The sequence below is a fragment of the Macaca nemestrina genome, chromosome 17, assembly GCF_043159975.1.
Source record: "Macaca nemestrina isolate mMacNem1 chromosome 17, mMacNem.hap1, whole genome shotgun sequence".
Taxonomy (NCBI): Eukaryota; Metazoa; Chordata; class Mammalia; order Primates; family Cercopithecidae; genus Macaca; species Macaca nemestrina.
Window position 1 is genome coordinate 60,536,243 of NC_092141.1, and position 15,572 is coordinate 60,551,814.

The 15,572-nt window shown below is 44.4% G+C and overlaps 1 long non-coding RNA gene across 1 annotated transcript in view; it reads right to left on the reverse strand.

Moving 5' to 3' along the window:
* LOC105472428 (uncharacterized) overlaps positions 1-13,860 on the reverse strand; it is a 55,636-nt gene extending 41,776 nt beyond the window's left edge. The window contains exons 1-3 of the long non-coding RNA XR_011615779.1: positions 11,292-13,860; positions 8,958-9,011; positions 8,417-8,520 (exon numbers count right to left, since the gene is read on the reverse strand). This is a non-coding gene — a long non-coding RNA (uncharacterized lncRNA). The remainder of the gene's footprint in view (positions 1-8,416; positions 8,521-8,957; positions 9,012-11,291) is intronic.
* Positions 13,861-15,572: the final 1,712 nt, after the last annotated feature.

Sequence of the window (15,572 nt, forward strand, 5' to 3'; positions counted from 1 at the left end):
GGCAACACAGCAAAATCCCATCTCTACAAAAAATACAGAAATCAGCTGCGTGTGGTGGTGGGTGCCTATAGTCCCAGCTACTCTGGAGGATGAGGTGGTAGGATCACTTGAGCTGATGAAGTTGAGGCTTCAGTGAGCTGACATCACACCATTGCACTCCAACCTGGGAGAGAGAGTGAGACTGTCTAAAAAAAAAAAAAAAAAATCCAGCTTAAGTCCAGGGTCCCTAAATCAAATAAAATAACAATCGCCATGAAAGTGGCTGCCGCGAAAGTGGCCCCTTAACCTGAGGGTACTGATTTGTGACTCTCCAGAAGAATAAACATAAATATGAGCAGAGAAGAGAAGCTCCCTCCTCCTGAAGTACATCCAGTAACTCCCCCAGACACACACACACACACACACACACACACAACTTAACAGAGGTTCATGATTTAACCCAATTGTAAATCTGAAATTTACTCTAAAACCTATACAATAAAAAAGATATTTAAAGGAGGAAGGCGGGGGGTCTCTTTGGCTTTCGCACTTGTACAACATAAATTCTAAATTAACTTTAGGCCAGGCACAGTGGCTCATGCCTATAATCCCAACCCTTTGGGAGACCACGGCGGGTGGATTACCTGAGGTCAGGAGTTCGAGACCAGCCTGGCCAACATGGTGAAACCCCATGTCTACTTAAAAAAATACAAAACTTGGCCAGACGCAGACTCACGCCTATAATTCCAACACTTTGGGAGGCCATGACAGGCGAATTATCTGAGGTCAGGAGTTTGAGACCAGCCTGGCCAACATGGTAAAACTCTGTCTGTACTAAAAAAATACAAAACTTGGCTGGGCGCGGTGTCTCACACCTGTAATCCCAGCACTTTGGGATGCCGAGGCAGGCAGATCACGAGGTCAGGAGATCGAGACCATCCTGGATAATACAAAAAAATTAGCCAGGTGCGGTGGCAGGTGCCTGTAGTCCCAGCCACTCAGGAGGCTGAGGCAGGAGAATCGCTTGAACCCAGGAGGCGGAGGTTGCAGTGAGCCGAGATCGTGCCACTGCACTCCAGCCTGGGCAACAGAGCAAGACTCCGTCTCAAAAAAAAAAAAAAAAAAAAAAAAAGAACTATTGATTTCCCTAAATTCCCCATATTCATAGTGCCTGTTGCCCTAAAATATTCTACAATGGGCATGTACTCTGGCCTAGTCAGTACTAAACAAAAGCAAAATTAAGTTTTTGGCAATTACAACTGGCTTAACAAAATGAGAACCTGAGCCTTTATCGTAACCTATTAAAACTGTTCACACAGACCAACATAGATTAAACTAGGTATCCTGAGAGTGACTCTGTATAAAATACAAATAAATAAAATGAACTAGGACCTTTTAGAGACAGGGTCTCACTCTGTGGCCCAGGCTGGAGTGCAGTGGTGCAATCTCGGCTCACTGCAGCTTCCCCTTCCCAGGTTCAGGTCATCCTGCCACCTCAGCCTCCCAAGTAGCTAGGACTACAGGCACATGCCACTTGGCTCGGCTAATTTTTGTTTGTTTGTTTGTTTGTTTGTAGAGACGGTTTTCCCCCCATGTTTCCCAGGCTGGTCTCAAACTCCTGGATGTAAGCAATCTACCCGCTGCAGCCTCCCAAAGTGCTGGGATTACAAGTGTAAGCCACCGCACCCAGCCATAAGCTCAAAACCCATTACATAAGACCTATTTAGAGAAGGGTGATTGTCCCCAGTTTTTCTCCACTCCAAATTGTCCTGGTCTTACTAGAATGAATGAAGGATGCCTGATGGTGGATTACCACAATCATAATGCTGCAGTTCCACTTAATGAGTTCCTGGCACTCCTGAAACCCTTGAAATCTTTAGGCTAATACATGTCTTTTGCATGTTAATGAAATGATTAGCTGGGGGTGCTAGATAGCTTCAAGATGGGAGCTGATGATCAGAAAGACCAAGGCATTAAAAGGTTGGAACTTTCAGGCTCATCTCAGACCTATGGGGCGGGGAGAGGGCTGGAGATTGAATCAGTCACCAATGGCCAATGATTTAATCAATCATGCCTATGTAATGAAACCTCCATAACCCCTCTACCCTACAGGGTTCTGTGAACATGTGGAAGTCCTGGGAAAGTGAAGCACTCAGGGCATGGAAACTCTGGGTGTACCCTCCCCGACCCCCGCTCAATATCCTGCCCTGGGCATCTCTTCCAACTGGTTGTTCCTGAGTTGCATCCTTTATAATAAGCCAGTAAATGTAAGTAAAGTATTTTCCTGAGTTCTGTGAGCTATTCCAGTAAATTATGGAAACTGAGGAGGGGGTCATGAGAACATCCGATTTTTAACTGGTCAGTCAGAAGTACAGGAGGCCTGGGACTTGTGATTGGTCTCTACAGATGGGGCAATTTCATGGGAACTGATGCTAACTCCAGGTAGATAGTGTCAGAATGAAACAGAATTGCTGGACACCCAGCTGGTGTTCAGAGACTTGGAAAATTGGTTGGTGTATTAGGCTGTTTTCATGCTGCTGATAAAGATATACCTGAGACTGGGAAGAAAAGAGGTATAATGGACTTACAATTCCACATGGCTGGAGAGGCCTCACGATCATGGCAGAAGGCAAGGAGGAACAAGTCACATCTTACATGGATGGCAGCAGGCAAAAGAAAGAGAGCTTGTGCAGGGAAACGCCCATTTTTAAAACCATTAGATCTTGTGAGACTTATTCACTATCCTGAGAATAGCACAGGAAAGACCCACCCCCATGTTTCAATTACTTCCCACCAGGTTCCTCCCACGACACGTGGGAATTGTGGGAGTTACAATTCAGGATGAGATTTGGGTGGAGACACAGTCAAACCATATCAGTTGGTATAGGGGGAAAAAATCCATACATTTAGTGTCAGAAGTGTTGTGAGTAAAAAACAGGACAGCTTCTATATTACTAAAATTACTGCCTCCCTCCAGTCAGCAACTGGCAAATACTTTGCTATCATATATTTGAGCTAATATGTTCCTTAAGTTCCCATTTCAACCAGCTTGTCCATTGCATGGACACAATATACTTTTATCTAGCTACCCATGGGACCCCCAACAGACCTGCCATTGCACACAGTCTTTACAAACAAAACCTTAACTGCATCCAACTGTCTCCAGAAACACAAGTATGATGTTAGATTGATGACATCCTTCTCAGAGGAAATTAATTTTTTAAAAAGACAGGATCTTACTATGTTGCCCAGGCTGGAGCACAGTAGCTATTTGCAAGCACAGTCATAGCACACTGCAGCCTCAAACTCCTGGGCTCAAATGATCTTCCCCTCTCAGCCTCCTGAAGTAGCTGGGTGCAATGGAAATTCATTTGACACACTAATTTAAGGCATACAAACATTCAAAAGGGAGCTCATAAAAAAGCATGGGTCATTGCTTCCACACAAAGTACAAGGTAAAAGCACAAGCATACCTCAGTAAAATTTCTGGGCATTATTTGGTAAACAGAGCTGTTTATCCCTGGCATTGTCAAGAAATCTCTGTTGATCCTCTTAGCACCCATAATGCTAAAAGCCCAGTATCTTTTAGAACTTTGGGGGTCCTGAAGCAACATATTCCTCCTTTACACATTTTACTTAAGGCATTTTTTTTTTTTGAGTCAGAATCTCCCTCTGCCACCACGGCTGGACTGCAGTGGCATGATCTTGGCTCACTGCGACTTCCACTTCTCAGGTTCAAGCGATTCTCCTGCCTCTGCCTCCCAAGAAGTTGGGATAACACGCACCCACCACCAGGCTCAGCTAATTTTTTTTGTATTTTTTTAGTAGAAACGGGGTTTCAGCATGTTGGCCAGGCTGGTCTCAAACTCCTGACCTCAAGTGATTCACCCGCTTCGGCCTCCCAAAGTGCTGGGATAACAGGTGTGAGCCATCACACCTGGCCCTACTTAAGCCCATTTTTGCTGTTCCTTACAAATTTGTTCACCTAAATGGGGTCCGCTATAACAAAAGGCTTAGAACCTATTCAAATTGCAAAAGGACAGACCCTACTGTTAGTGCTCCCCAGAAATTCCTTCACTGTAGAGGCTTTAGCAACCTCCTCTCATACTTCTATAGTCTTTGGTTCACTTGTGATGGCCATAAATTGCGGGTTTCTGAGGCAAGAAATCGCCTTCCTCAGCCCAATGCTATACATCATTAGAGTGACAATTGCTGATTGCATACTGGACTCTTCCAAAAAGGGAGGCTCTTACAGGCCTTGAGACCATGGCACACTAGCTGCCCGCTATGCCTTGGGCCATGGAAGCCACACCTCCAAAGCTTGGCATGGCTATTGAGGCTTCCTTGCTAAAATGAAAATAATATCTATAGTATGGAGCCAAATCTGGATCCTGTAGCATATCCCACCTGCAGGATGCCATGGGCTCCCCTGTCCTCGGTTCCTGACCAGATACCACAGTGCTGAAGGAGGCCATTCCTTTCTCAGACCTCTTGGCTCCTTGGGGATCCCTTGGGATCAACTAAGTGAACAGCAAAGGGAATTCGTATACTTTAAAAATGGCAGTGCTACCGTCATATCTGATTCTACGTTTTCCATCTCTTAACAGACATCCCTGATAAAAGACAGGACCCAAGGATCCACACAATTTGCCAAACTTCAAGCAGTCATCGTGGCAACAAAGGATGCCCTGGCCAATAAGCGACCCCATCTTAACATTTTTCAGACCCTAGGCCATTGCCAATTACCTGGCTATCTGGTCCGACTAATGGCAACAACAGTTCTTTATCCAAAGTCATCCTCTTTGGGGTAAAGAACTCTGGAAATGTCTTGCTTGAAGATACCCAGAAATATAAATCAAGGTCAGATATATCTCTGCACATACTCAAGCCACAATACAAGGCCTCGCCAAGACACTCCTTATCCCCTTCAGAGTTCCACAAATCTTGAGAGTGACCAAGGCATTCATTTCATTTCTCAAAATACATAACATTGGGTTCTTTAATAAGAAGGAATTCAACAGAAATTATCCCTGCTTTACTGGCCTCAGGCTGCAGGTGTCATAGAGTACCATCATAGCATACTTAAACAAGTTTAAATTTAATTAAATGAAACAGGACACATTTCAGTAATCCATTAAACATCAGGGGTGAATTGTAACAGAATCTGATTCCATATTTGATGTTTGACCACTGACAGTTTTGAAGCCCCACAACTCCTCCTTAATCTTTGCCTTCCATTTGGTAGACAAAAAAGCCTACGTGTTTCCTCCCTTGGCTCCAGCAGGTAAGTTCAAACACTGACTTGTGCATGGGAAAACCATGACCTATCCCCAGCCCTTAACCCCAATAAGACCCAAGGCAACTTGCCCCTCCCTTGTTCTCAAGCCATTTGGGAGCCTTTTGGGGAGCCTGTTGTGCTCTGCCCAGAATGTCTCATGCCGTCTTTGTGTATATGTGGCATTATCAGTCTCCACATTCAAACCACATTTGGGTAGAGGAGCTGATCTTTGCTCTGCAGGGCAACCGTAAACAACCGGCACAAGTGTCAAGAAAGGAAACCTGAGGAACTATCCCAGATTAAAGGAGACTAAGAAGAAAAGACAATTAAAGGCAATAAGCAACCCTGGACTGAATACTGGTCAAGAAAAGGGGCAATAGTAGGACAATGGACAAAACTGGAATGAAGTCTCCAGGTGAATTAATAGTATTGTATCAATGTCAATCTTCTGGTTTGGATGGTAGTTTTGTTGATGTTACCATATGAAGAAATTGGGAGATACGTTTATGGAAATTTTTTGTGCAATTTTGTAATTCTTCATAAGTATAATATTATTGCAAATTGTAAAGTTTTAAAATGTTTTAACTTTAAATGACTTTTCCAGACAAAAACTGAAAGAAACTGTCACCAGCATACCTGCGGTATACAAATGTTAAAGAAAATATATCAGGAAGAAGGAAAGTTACAAAGATGGATATTTGGGTCTACACAAAGGTATAAAGAGCACCAGAAATGGCAAATATGCACATAAACATAAAACACCTTATTTCATTTTAATATGTTTAAAAGACAATTTACTATTTAAGCAAAACATAATAGCAATGTACTGCAGGGCTCATAGCTATAGACAAATTATATGTCAGCAATAGCCACAAAAGAGGAGGAAATAGAAGTATACTATCGTATCACTCACTATACATGAGGTAATATTCTTTTTATTTATTTATTTATTTTTTTAGAGACAAGCTCTTGCTCTCTCGCCCAGGCTGAAGAGCAGTGATGTGATCACAGCTCACTGTAGCCTCAAACTTCAGGGCTCAAGCAATCCTCCCCACTTAGCCTCCTGAGTAGCTGGGACTATAAGCACACAGCACTACGCCCAGATAAGTGATATAATATTCTTTGCAGAAAGACTGTGATAAGTTAAAGACGCAAATTGTACATCTCAGATGTGATGGTTAATTTTATGTGTCAACTTGCCTAGGCCATGGGGTGCCAGATATTCAGTTAAACATTATTCTGGGTATGTCTACGAGGGTGTTTCTGCATGACGTTATTTGAATCAATAGACTGAGTAAAGCACATTGCCCTCCCTAATGTGGGTGGACCACATCCAATCATTTGAAGAACTGACAAGAACAAAAAGGCACTCCTGCCAGAAGATGAAGGCTCTCCCTGCTTGTTTTTGAGCTGGAACACTGATCTTCTCCAGCCTTTGGACTCAGATTCAGACTGGAGTTATGCCACTGATACTCCTAGGTCCTCAACTTGTCAACTGCAGATCTTGGGACTTCTCAGCCTCCATAATCATGCAAGCCAATTCCTTATAATAAATCCTCCTCTGTCTATGTATGTATGTATGTACGTATGTATGTATCTATCTATCTATCCATCTACCCATCTCCTATAGGTTTTGTTTTTCTTGAAAAATCTGACTAATACATTAAAATAACAGTAACCACTAAAAATTAAAACAAAAAAGTAGAGTTAATAAGCCAACAGTCAGTTGAAATGAAAGAAATCCTGGCCAGGCCCGGTGGCTCACACCTGTAATCCCAGCACTCTGGGAGGCTGAGGTTGGCGGATCACCTGAGGTCAGGAGTTCGAGACCAGCCTAGCCAACATGGTGAAACCCCGTCTCTACTGAAAATACAAAAATTAGCCGGGTGTGGTGACATGCACCTGTAATTCCAGCTACTCAGGAGGTTGAGACAGGAGAATCGCTTGAACCCAGAAGGCGGAGGTTGCAGTGAGCCAGGATTGCGCCATTGCACTCTAGCCTGGGCAACAAGAACGAAACTCTGTCTCAAAAACAAAACAACAACAACAAAAAGAAATCCTAAAACATATTCAATCTAAAAAAAGGCAGAAAAAGAGGAAAAGGGGAACAAATAACAGATAGTATAAATAAAAAGCAGATAGCAAGATGGTAGATATCAATCTCACCAAGTCCAATAGGTTTAAATATCAATATAAGAGTCAGATTGAATAAAAACACAAGACTCAACCATATTCTGCCCACAAGAAATTGCTTTTAAATATAGAGACACAGATAGGTCAATAATAAAAGGATAAAAATTCCCATTCACATAAAAAAATCAAAAGAAAGTTTGAGTGACTGTATTAATATGATATATATACATATATATATATATATATATATTTTTTTTTTTTTTTTTGAGACAGGATCTCTGTTGCCCAGGTTGGAGTACAGTGGTGGTGATCATGGCTCACTGCAACCTTTGCCTCCCAGGTTCAAGAGATTCTTGTGTCTCAGCCTCCTCAGTGGCTGGGATTACAAGCACACGCCATCATGCCAGGTTATTTTTTTATTTTTATTTTTATTTTTTGAGACAGAGTCTTGCTCTGTTGCCCAGGCTGGAGTGCAATGGCGCCATCTTGGCTCACTGCAACCTCTGCCTCCCTGGTTCAAGTGATTCTCCTGCCTCAGTCTCCAGAGTAACTAGGATTGCAGGCATGCACCACCATGCCCGGCTAATTTTTGTATTTTTAGTAGAGATGGAGTTTCACCATGTTGGCCAGGCTGGTCTTGAACTGCTGACCTCAAGTGATCCACCTGCCTCGGCCTCTTAAAGTGCTGTGATTACAGGCGTGAGCCACCACGTCTGGCCTAATTTTTATATTTTTAGTAGAGGTGGGGTTTTGCCATGTTGGCCAGTCTGTCTCAAACTCCTGGACTGAAAAGATCTGCCCACCTCATCCTCCCAAAGTGCTGGAATTACAGGCGTAAGCCCCCACGCCTGTAATTCCAGCACCTCCTAGGAGCCAAGGGAAGAAACACCTATTTTATACATATAAAATAGAAAACAAGTTACACTTTAGAACAAGGACTACAGCCATGAATAAAGAAAAGCATTACATAATGACAAAAGGGTCATTTCACTAAGAAAATATATAAATCCTAAATGTGGTACATACCTAAAAATAGAGCTTCAAAAATACATGAAGCACCAAAAATGATAGTATTGAAAGGAGAAATCCACAAATTATAGTTGGATATTTCAACACTCCTCACTTGGTAACTGATAAAAGAAGTAAAAAGAAAATCAGTAAGTATACAGAAGATTTGAACAACATTAAATACTTTGACCTTATTGATCTCTACAGATATTCCACTCAGTGATAGGGGAGTCCACATTCATTTCAAGTGCACATGGTGCATTCACCAAAATAGACCATAATCTGAGCCATAAATTAATTCTCAATAAATTGAAAAGGATTGAAATTATACAAATTATGTTCCCTGACCAGAACAGAAGTAAACAGAAAATCAATAACAACAATAGCCAAAACTTCTGGAAATGAAACAACACAATCTTAACCCGTAGATCAAATTAGAAAGCATGAAGAAAATTAGAAAATATTTTGAACTAAAGGAAATTGAACAATACCACATGTCACAAAGTGTGAATGCAGTTAAGGAAGTGCTCACAGGGACATTATAGCATTAAATACTTACATTACAAGAGAAGAAAGGTCTAGCAGCAACACTTTAAGCTTGTACCTTAAGAAGCTAGGAAAAAATAAAAGAGCAAATTAAACCCAAAGTAAGCAGAAGGAAGGAAATAACATAGATGAGTGAAAATCACTGAAATAGAAACTGTAAGCAATAGAGAAAATGAAACCAGCCAGTTTTAAAAACAGCCAGTTTTTTAAAAGGCAGACTGATCAAGAAAAAAAGAGAAAACACAAATTACCATTATCAGGAATGAATGAACATCACTACAGATCATATAGACATTAAAAGAATACTAAGGAATATTCAGAACAACTATATGCAAATAAACTCAACACTATGGAATACATTAACAAATTTATTGAAAAACACAAACTACCAAAGCTTTCCCAAGAAGAAATATATAATATGAATAGTCTTATGTATGTACAGAAATTGAATTGAATTTGTATCAAAACTCTCCCCACAGCTGTGCATGGAGGCTCATGCCTGTAATCCCAGTGCTTTTTAAAATAAGCCAGGAGTGGTGGCATATGCCTGTAGTCCCAGATACTTGGGAGGCTGAGGTGGGAGAATCACTTGAGCCCAGAAGTTCAAGGCTGCAGTGAGCTATGATTGTGGCGACAGAGAGAGACTCTATCTTAAAAAAAAAAAAAAAAAAAAAAAAAAAGCCAAAGAACAAAAAACTACAGTGAGACATCACCTCACACCCATTAGGATAGCCACTATCAAAAAACAAAACAAAACAAAAATTAACAGATGCTGACAAGGATGTGGAGAAATTGGAACTCTGTGCACTATTGGTGGGACTGTAAAATGGTGCAGCCACCATGGAAAACAGTATGGAGGTTCCTCAAAAAAAAATTAAAAATAGAATTACCATATGACTCAGCAATACTACTTCTTTTATTTATTGACAGATTTTTTTTTTTTTTTTTTTGAGATGGAGTTTTGCTCTTGTCGCCTAGCGCAATGGAGTGCAATGGTGTGATCTCGGCTCACTGCAACCTCTGCCTCCCAGATTCAAGCGACTCTCCTACCTCAGCCTTCCGAATAGCTGGGATTATAGGTACCCGCCATCATGCCAGGCTAATTTTGTGTTTTTAGTAGAAATGGGGTTTCACCATGTTGGCCAGACTGGTCTCAAACTCCTAACCTCAGGTGATCCACCTGTCTTGGCCTCACAAACTGCTGGGATTACAGGCATGAGTCACTCCACTTGGCGGATACTACTTCTTAATATCTACCCAAAGGAACTGAAAGTAAGAGAGAGCTTGAGGAGATACTTGCACACCCATATTCATTGCAGCACTGTTCACAACAGCTAAGAGGTGGAAGCAAGCTAAATGGCCATCAACAGTTGAATGGATAAGCAAAATATAGTATATAAATATAATGGAATATTACCTAGCCTTAAAAATAAAGAAATCCTATTACATGCTACAATGTGGGTGAACCTTGAAGACATGCAAAGTGAAACAAATCAGTCAGAAAAAGACAAATACAGTATGATTCCACTTATATGAGGTATCTAAAGTATTCAAACTTATAGAAACAAAGTAAAATGATAATTGCCAGGTGCTGGGGAAAGGGGGGAATGGGGCGGCAACTTTTACTCAGTGGGTATTGAGTCCCGTTTTGAAAGATGAAAATATTCTAGAGATCTGTGGCACGACAGTGTGAATATGCTTAACATACTGAACTGTACACTTAAAAAAGGTTAAGATGGGCTGGGTGTGGTGGCTCACGCCTGTAATCCCAGCACTTTGGGAGGCCAAGGTGGGCGGATCATGAGGTCAGGAGATCGAGACCTTCCTGGCTAACACGGTGAAACCTTGCCTCTACTAAAAGTATAAAAAATTAGCCAGGCATGGTGGCAGGCGCCTGTAGTCCCAGCTACCCGGGAGACTGAGGCAGGACAATGGCCTGAACCCGGGAGAAGTAGCTGGCAGTGAGTCAAGATCATGCACTCCAGCCTAGGAGACAGAGCAAGACTCCGTCTCAAAAAAAAAAAAAAAAAAAAAAGGTTAAGATGGAAAATTTTATTACATGTTTTTACCACATTTTTTAAAATGTACAAAAAAAAAAAAACCCAAAAAGCAAACAAGCAAAAAACCTCATTGCAAGATTACCACAAACCCACCAGAATGAAGAGACAGACAGTGTCAGGTGTTGGTAGGCATATGCGGTAACTGAGTCCTCTTTGTCTTTTTTTTTTTTTTTGTAAAGCTTACTTCTCTATGTATCTCACACATTACTAGTAGGGGTGTAAACTGGTCAACCACTTTGGAAAACTGTCATTATTTAGCAAACATAAACATATTCCTACTCTGTTACCCAATATTGTCCACTCCTGGGTCTCCAAGTGCAGGCATCCATCAAAAGACACAGATGTAATGTTCATAACAGCTTTTTCATAATAGTTCCAAACTGAAAACAACCCTTAAGGCCACCAAGAGTCAAACAGGTTAAATACATTGTAATAAGTTCATACAATTAATATAACACAATAATAAAATGAATGAACTACTGCCATATACAGCACCATGGATAGGTCCCACACAAGTAATATTGAGCAGATGAAGCCAAACAAAATAATACATACTCATGTTTATATGAAGTTGAAGGATTAGACAAAACTAATATATGCTGATAGAAAGCCAAATAATTGTTAGGGGGTATGGAGGGATTGACCAGAGGGCTATTAATTGGAAGGAGTTACAAGGGGCCTTCTGGTAAGCAGGAAACATCTTGATCTAGGTGGTAGTTACACAGATGGGATCTATGCAAAAATATATTGAGCCAGAGGTTTAACATTAGATTCTTTACCTCATGTATACTATATATCAACAAAAAGTGAAGAAAAAGTAGAAAAATAGACCCAAACAGAAAAAATTCTGGGGCCGGGCACGGTGACTCACGCCTGTAATCCCAGCTACTCAGGAGAATCGCTTGAACCTGGGAGGCTGAGGCTGCGGTGAGCCGAGATCGCGCCATTGCACTCCAGCCTGGGCAACAATAGCGAAACTCCGTTTCAAAAAAAAAAAAAAAAAAAAAGGAAAAAAGAAAGAAAACATTTTGGAAGCAAAATTTAGTTTTGTCATACTTCTACATTCATGTTTAAGTGGATACAGAATAAAATTCCCATTTGGACGTATTTTCTCTCAGCAGTTCAAGCTCAACAGAACCTGCAAATGAGAGGAGGCTGCAGAAGCAAAGGATAAGAAGACACACCATGGCTGGCGCGGTGGCTTATGCCTCTAATCCCAGCACTTTAGGAGGCTGAGGAAGGCGGATCACCTGACGTCAGGAGTCAAGACCAGCCTGGCCAACATGGTGAAAACCCGTCCCTACTAAAAATACAAAAATTAGCTGGGCGTGGTGGCGCACGCCTGTGGTCCCAGCTGCTCGGGAGGCTGAAGTGGGAGAATCGCTTGAACACAGGAGGCGGAGGTTGCAGTGAGCCGAGATTGCACCACTGCACTCCAGTCTGGGCTGGATCAAGACTCCATCTCAAAAAAAAAAAAAAAAAAAGAAGAAAGAAAAAGAAAAAGGACACATCAATCCTAAATCTAAATGTGGTACACACCTAAGAAGACACATCAATCCTAAATGTGGTACACACCTAATAACAGAGCTTCAAAAATACATGAAGCACCAAAAATGATAGAATTGAAAGGAGAAATGGGCAAATTCACAATTATAATTAGATATTTCCACACTTCTCACTTGGTAAAATCACTTGTAAAACCACTCTGCCCATTTTACAGAGGAAAAAACTGAGGCCTAAAAGGATAAGGGGTGGGGGCTGAAGTCAGTGGCAGAGCCAGGCTTAGGACCCAGACCTCAGACACTCTCTACCTGCCTCCTGGACAACCACCTGCAGGAAGGGACTAGATTGTGAGGGGGTGTCCCCAGTCCCATGCAGGCTAAGGAGGAAGCAGGGTCTCAGGGCTGAGGTCAGGCAGGGGGGCCACTCCTTAGATACCAACCAGCCAGGAATGCCACTGTTTGTCATAGTTTCACTGATTGTAGGTAGGTTAGAACCTCTATTTGCGTCTCAGAAATAAAGAGAAGAGCCTGCAATTCCAGGATAGCACGCTAACGAAGGGCCAAAACGCAAAGGCGTCCTGAGGGCTGAGATGGAAAGTGAAACTTTCAAGCTCCTTCTCTGACCTTGGCCAAGGTCGTTCCCTCTGGGTTCATAGAATAGGAATGAACCCATGTAAGGCACAGGGAACAGAAAAAGGAGGCAGGTAGAGAGACAGCCTTCAGCCTGGTGCAGCCATCCCGGTGGGACAACCCCAGGCAGGAGCCGCTCGGTGTCCGAGGATGGCGGGAAGTCACTGGGCTGCGGCTGGGGCCGGAGGTGGGCGGAGGAGGGTCCGGCGCTCTCTTTTTCTCCAGATACGGAGCCCTACGTGTAGATCAGTCGCCTCCCGCCCAGGGTGTGAGCGCCCCCTCTCTTCTCAGCCTCCTTCGGCCTCGCCCCTCCCTCTCACATTTCCAACTCCCAAGGATAACTTGTCGCTCGCTTCAGGCGCCCATGGCTTCTTTCAGTCCCTGGGACTCGGCTTTCTCCTCTACCTCTTTTGTCTATTTGTGCATTTGATGGTTTCTCTGGGCGCGCCCTTGGATCTGCTTCTCTCTTGCCTGTTATATTCTCTCTCTCTCTCTCTCTCCCCCTCTCCCCCACCCCGCTCTTCTCTCTCTCTCTCTCTCTCTCTCTGCTCTCTCCGGCCATCTGGGCGCTGCTCCTCCGCGCCTCTGGCCTTCCCGCGGCGCGCCAGGCCCATCTCCTCACCAGCCGCTCTGGGATCCGACGGCGCCGCGGGTGGGGGCAGGTGAGACGGCCGAGCCCCCCCCCGCGGGCGGAGGCAGGAAGCGCTCGCGCCAATCCCCCTCCCGGACCCTGTTCTCGCCCGCAACTCACCGGCGCCAGGGGGACGCAGGAGCATGAGCCCCTTCGCGCCCCAACGCCGTCGGCGTCGCTGCCCCAGACACAGACACTGCCTCGAGAGGCCTCACAGAGCGGGGGGGCAGAGGGCGGTGACCCGGAGCCGCCTTATCCCCCGCCTTGGGCGCCGTCACAGTCCCCAGAAGCCCTGGGCTCCTGCAGTCTACCAGGACGCGCGGCGGACGGCGTGGTTCCGAGAGGTAGGTGAGGAGGCGGGCGCAGCCCTTCCTCTCGCAGCTGGGGACTGCGGCGTGAAAGGCCCCTCTCTAAGCTGGCCAGCCCCGTGGCCTGAGCTTTCAGGACCGACCGCCCGTGGCAGGCGTGGGCTACCCAGGGCCACCGGCTTAACCTTGATCTCCAGACCGAGGCAGTTCCCCGGGTGGGGCTCGGGGCGCACCCGAAACGCCTTGGCCTTCCCATCCGCTCGCACCCGACCCTACCTCTCCAAGAGAAGGTTTGTGTATGGGGAAAAGGGTTGCCTCCCCTCGTTCTACCGGAAACCCTGGCTCCCCAGAGCCGGGTGCTCAGTGCCCCGCCCAGCCTGAGGCCCTGCGTCCTGGGCCGCCTGCTCACAACCCCCGATTCCAGGCGGATGAGAGAGGCATGGGCCAGCCACCCTGAGCAGCCTTGGGGATGAGGAATCGCTTGGGAAGGAAGAAGGGCCACTTTTCCTAATGGAAATTAGAAATTGGCCTGGAACTCTTAGTCTAGACAGAAGCCCCCAGGTCCCCAAGGTGCAGAATCAGCTCTCCCGCGCGCTGTCTCTCTAGCTGCCTCCTAGCGTGGAAGGGGCAGAATACTTGGGGGATCCTCTTGCTTTAGCTTTTGGGGGCCGCATAGGTTTCCTTCCCCTCTGGACTGTGAGCAGCCTCCTGCCTGAGAGACTGTGTATCTGAATCTAAGGAATGCCAGGAGCCGCCATCTTATTTGAAACTCACACTCACAAAAACAGGGCATATGCATTTTTGTGGAGGGGCCTGTTGTTTATGGGAGTGGGCAGAGGGCATCCAAAGGATTTCAAACTGTATGGACTGACTCATGGGTCAATACAAAAATTATTCGCCTTTGAAAAGGCATGTAGAGAAAAGCAAGCATAAAGGGGTGTGCATCGTGCATCGTGGGTATTGTGGAGTCTGGGAGGAATTAGTAACCCGCAGGAGTCGGCTAGGAATCTTATATGACAGCAACTGTGCCTCTCGGAGTAGTTAACCACCGTTTAAAGATTAAGGATTTATACAGACATGCGAAAGAGACATGAAATTATGTGCTCCCAATTGTGCTCAATAATAAAGGCAGTAGAAGGGAAATTCATATTTTCATCTATATGCCTCCTCCCTCCCAAAGTAGACCATTGTTTGGTATATTTCACATATTCCACATACCAGAGGTGGAATGTGCAACTGACTGCCCAGGACTGTGCTTTCCAGTACAAATGGAAGCACAAAGACGCCTAATGGAGAAGACTTGAGTTCTCTTTTCTCAGTGCACTTCCCTAATCCTTTGAGGAAGCAAGTCGGGGGAGCCTTTCCTGATATGATCTTCCCTCAAAATCCCCTTTTGGAGCTGCAGCTCCTCGCTTTCCCTAAAGTCTGGTGCACTTGGCTCCAAGTCCCCATTTCCCCAGTTCAGAAAGGATGAAGCCTCCGCCACCCCAAACATAT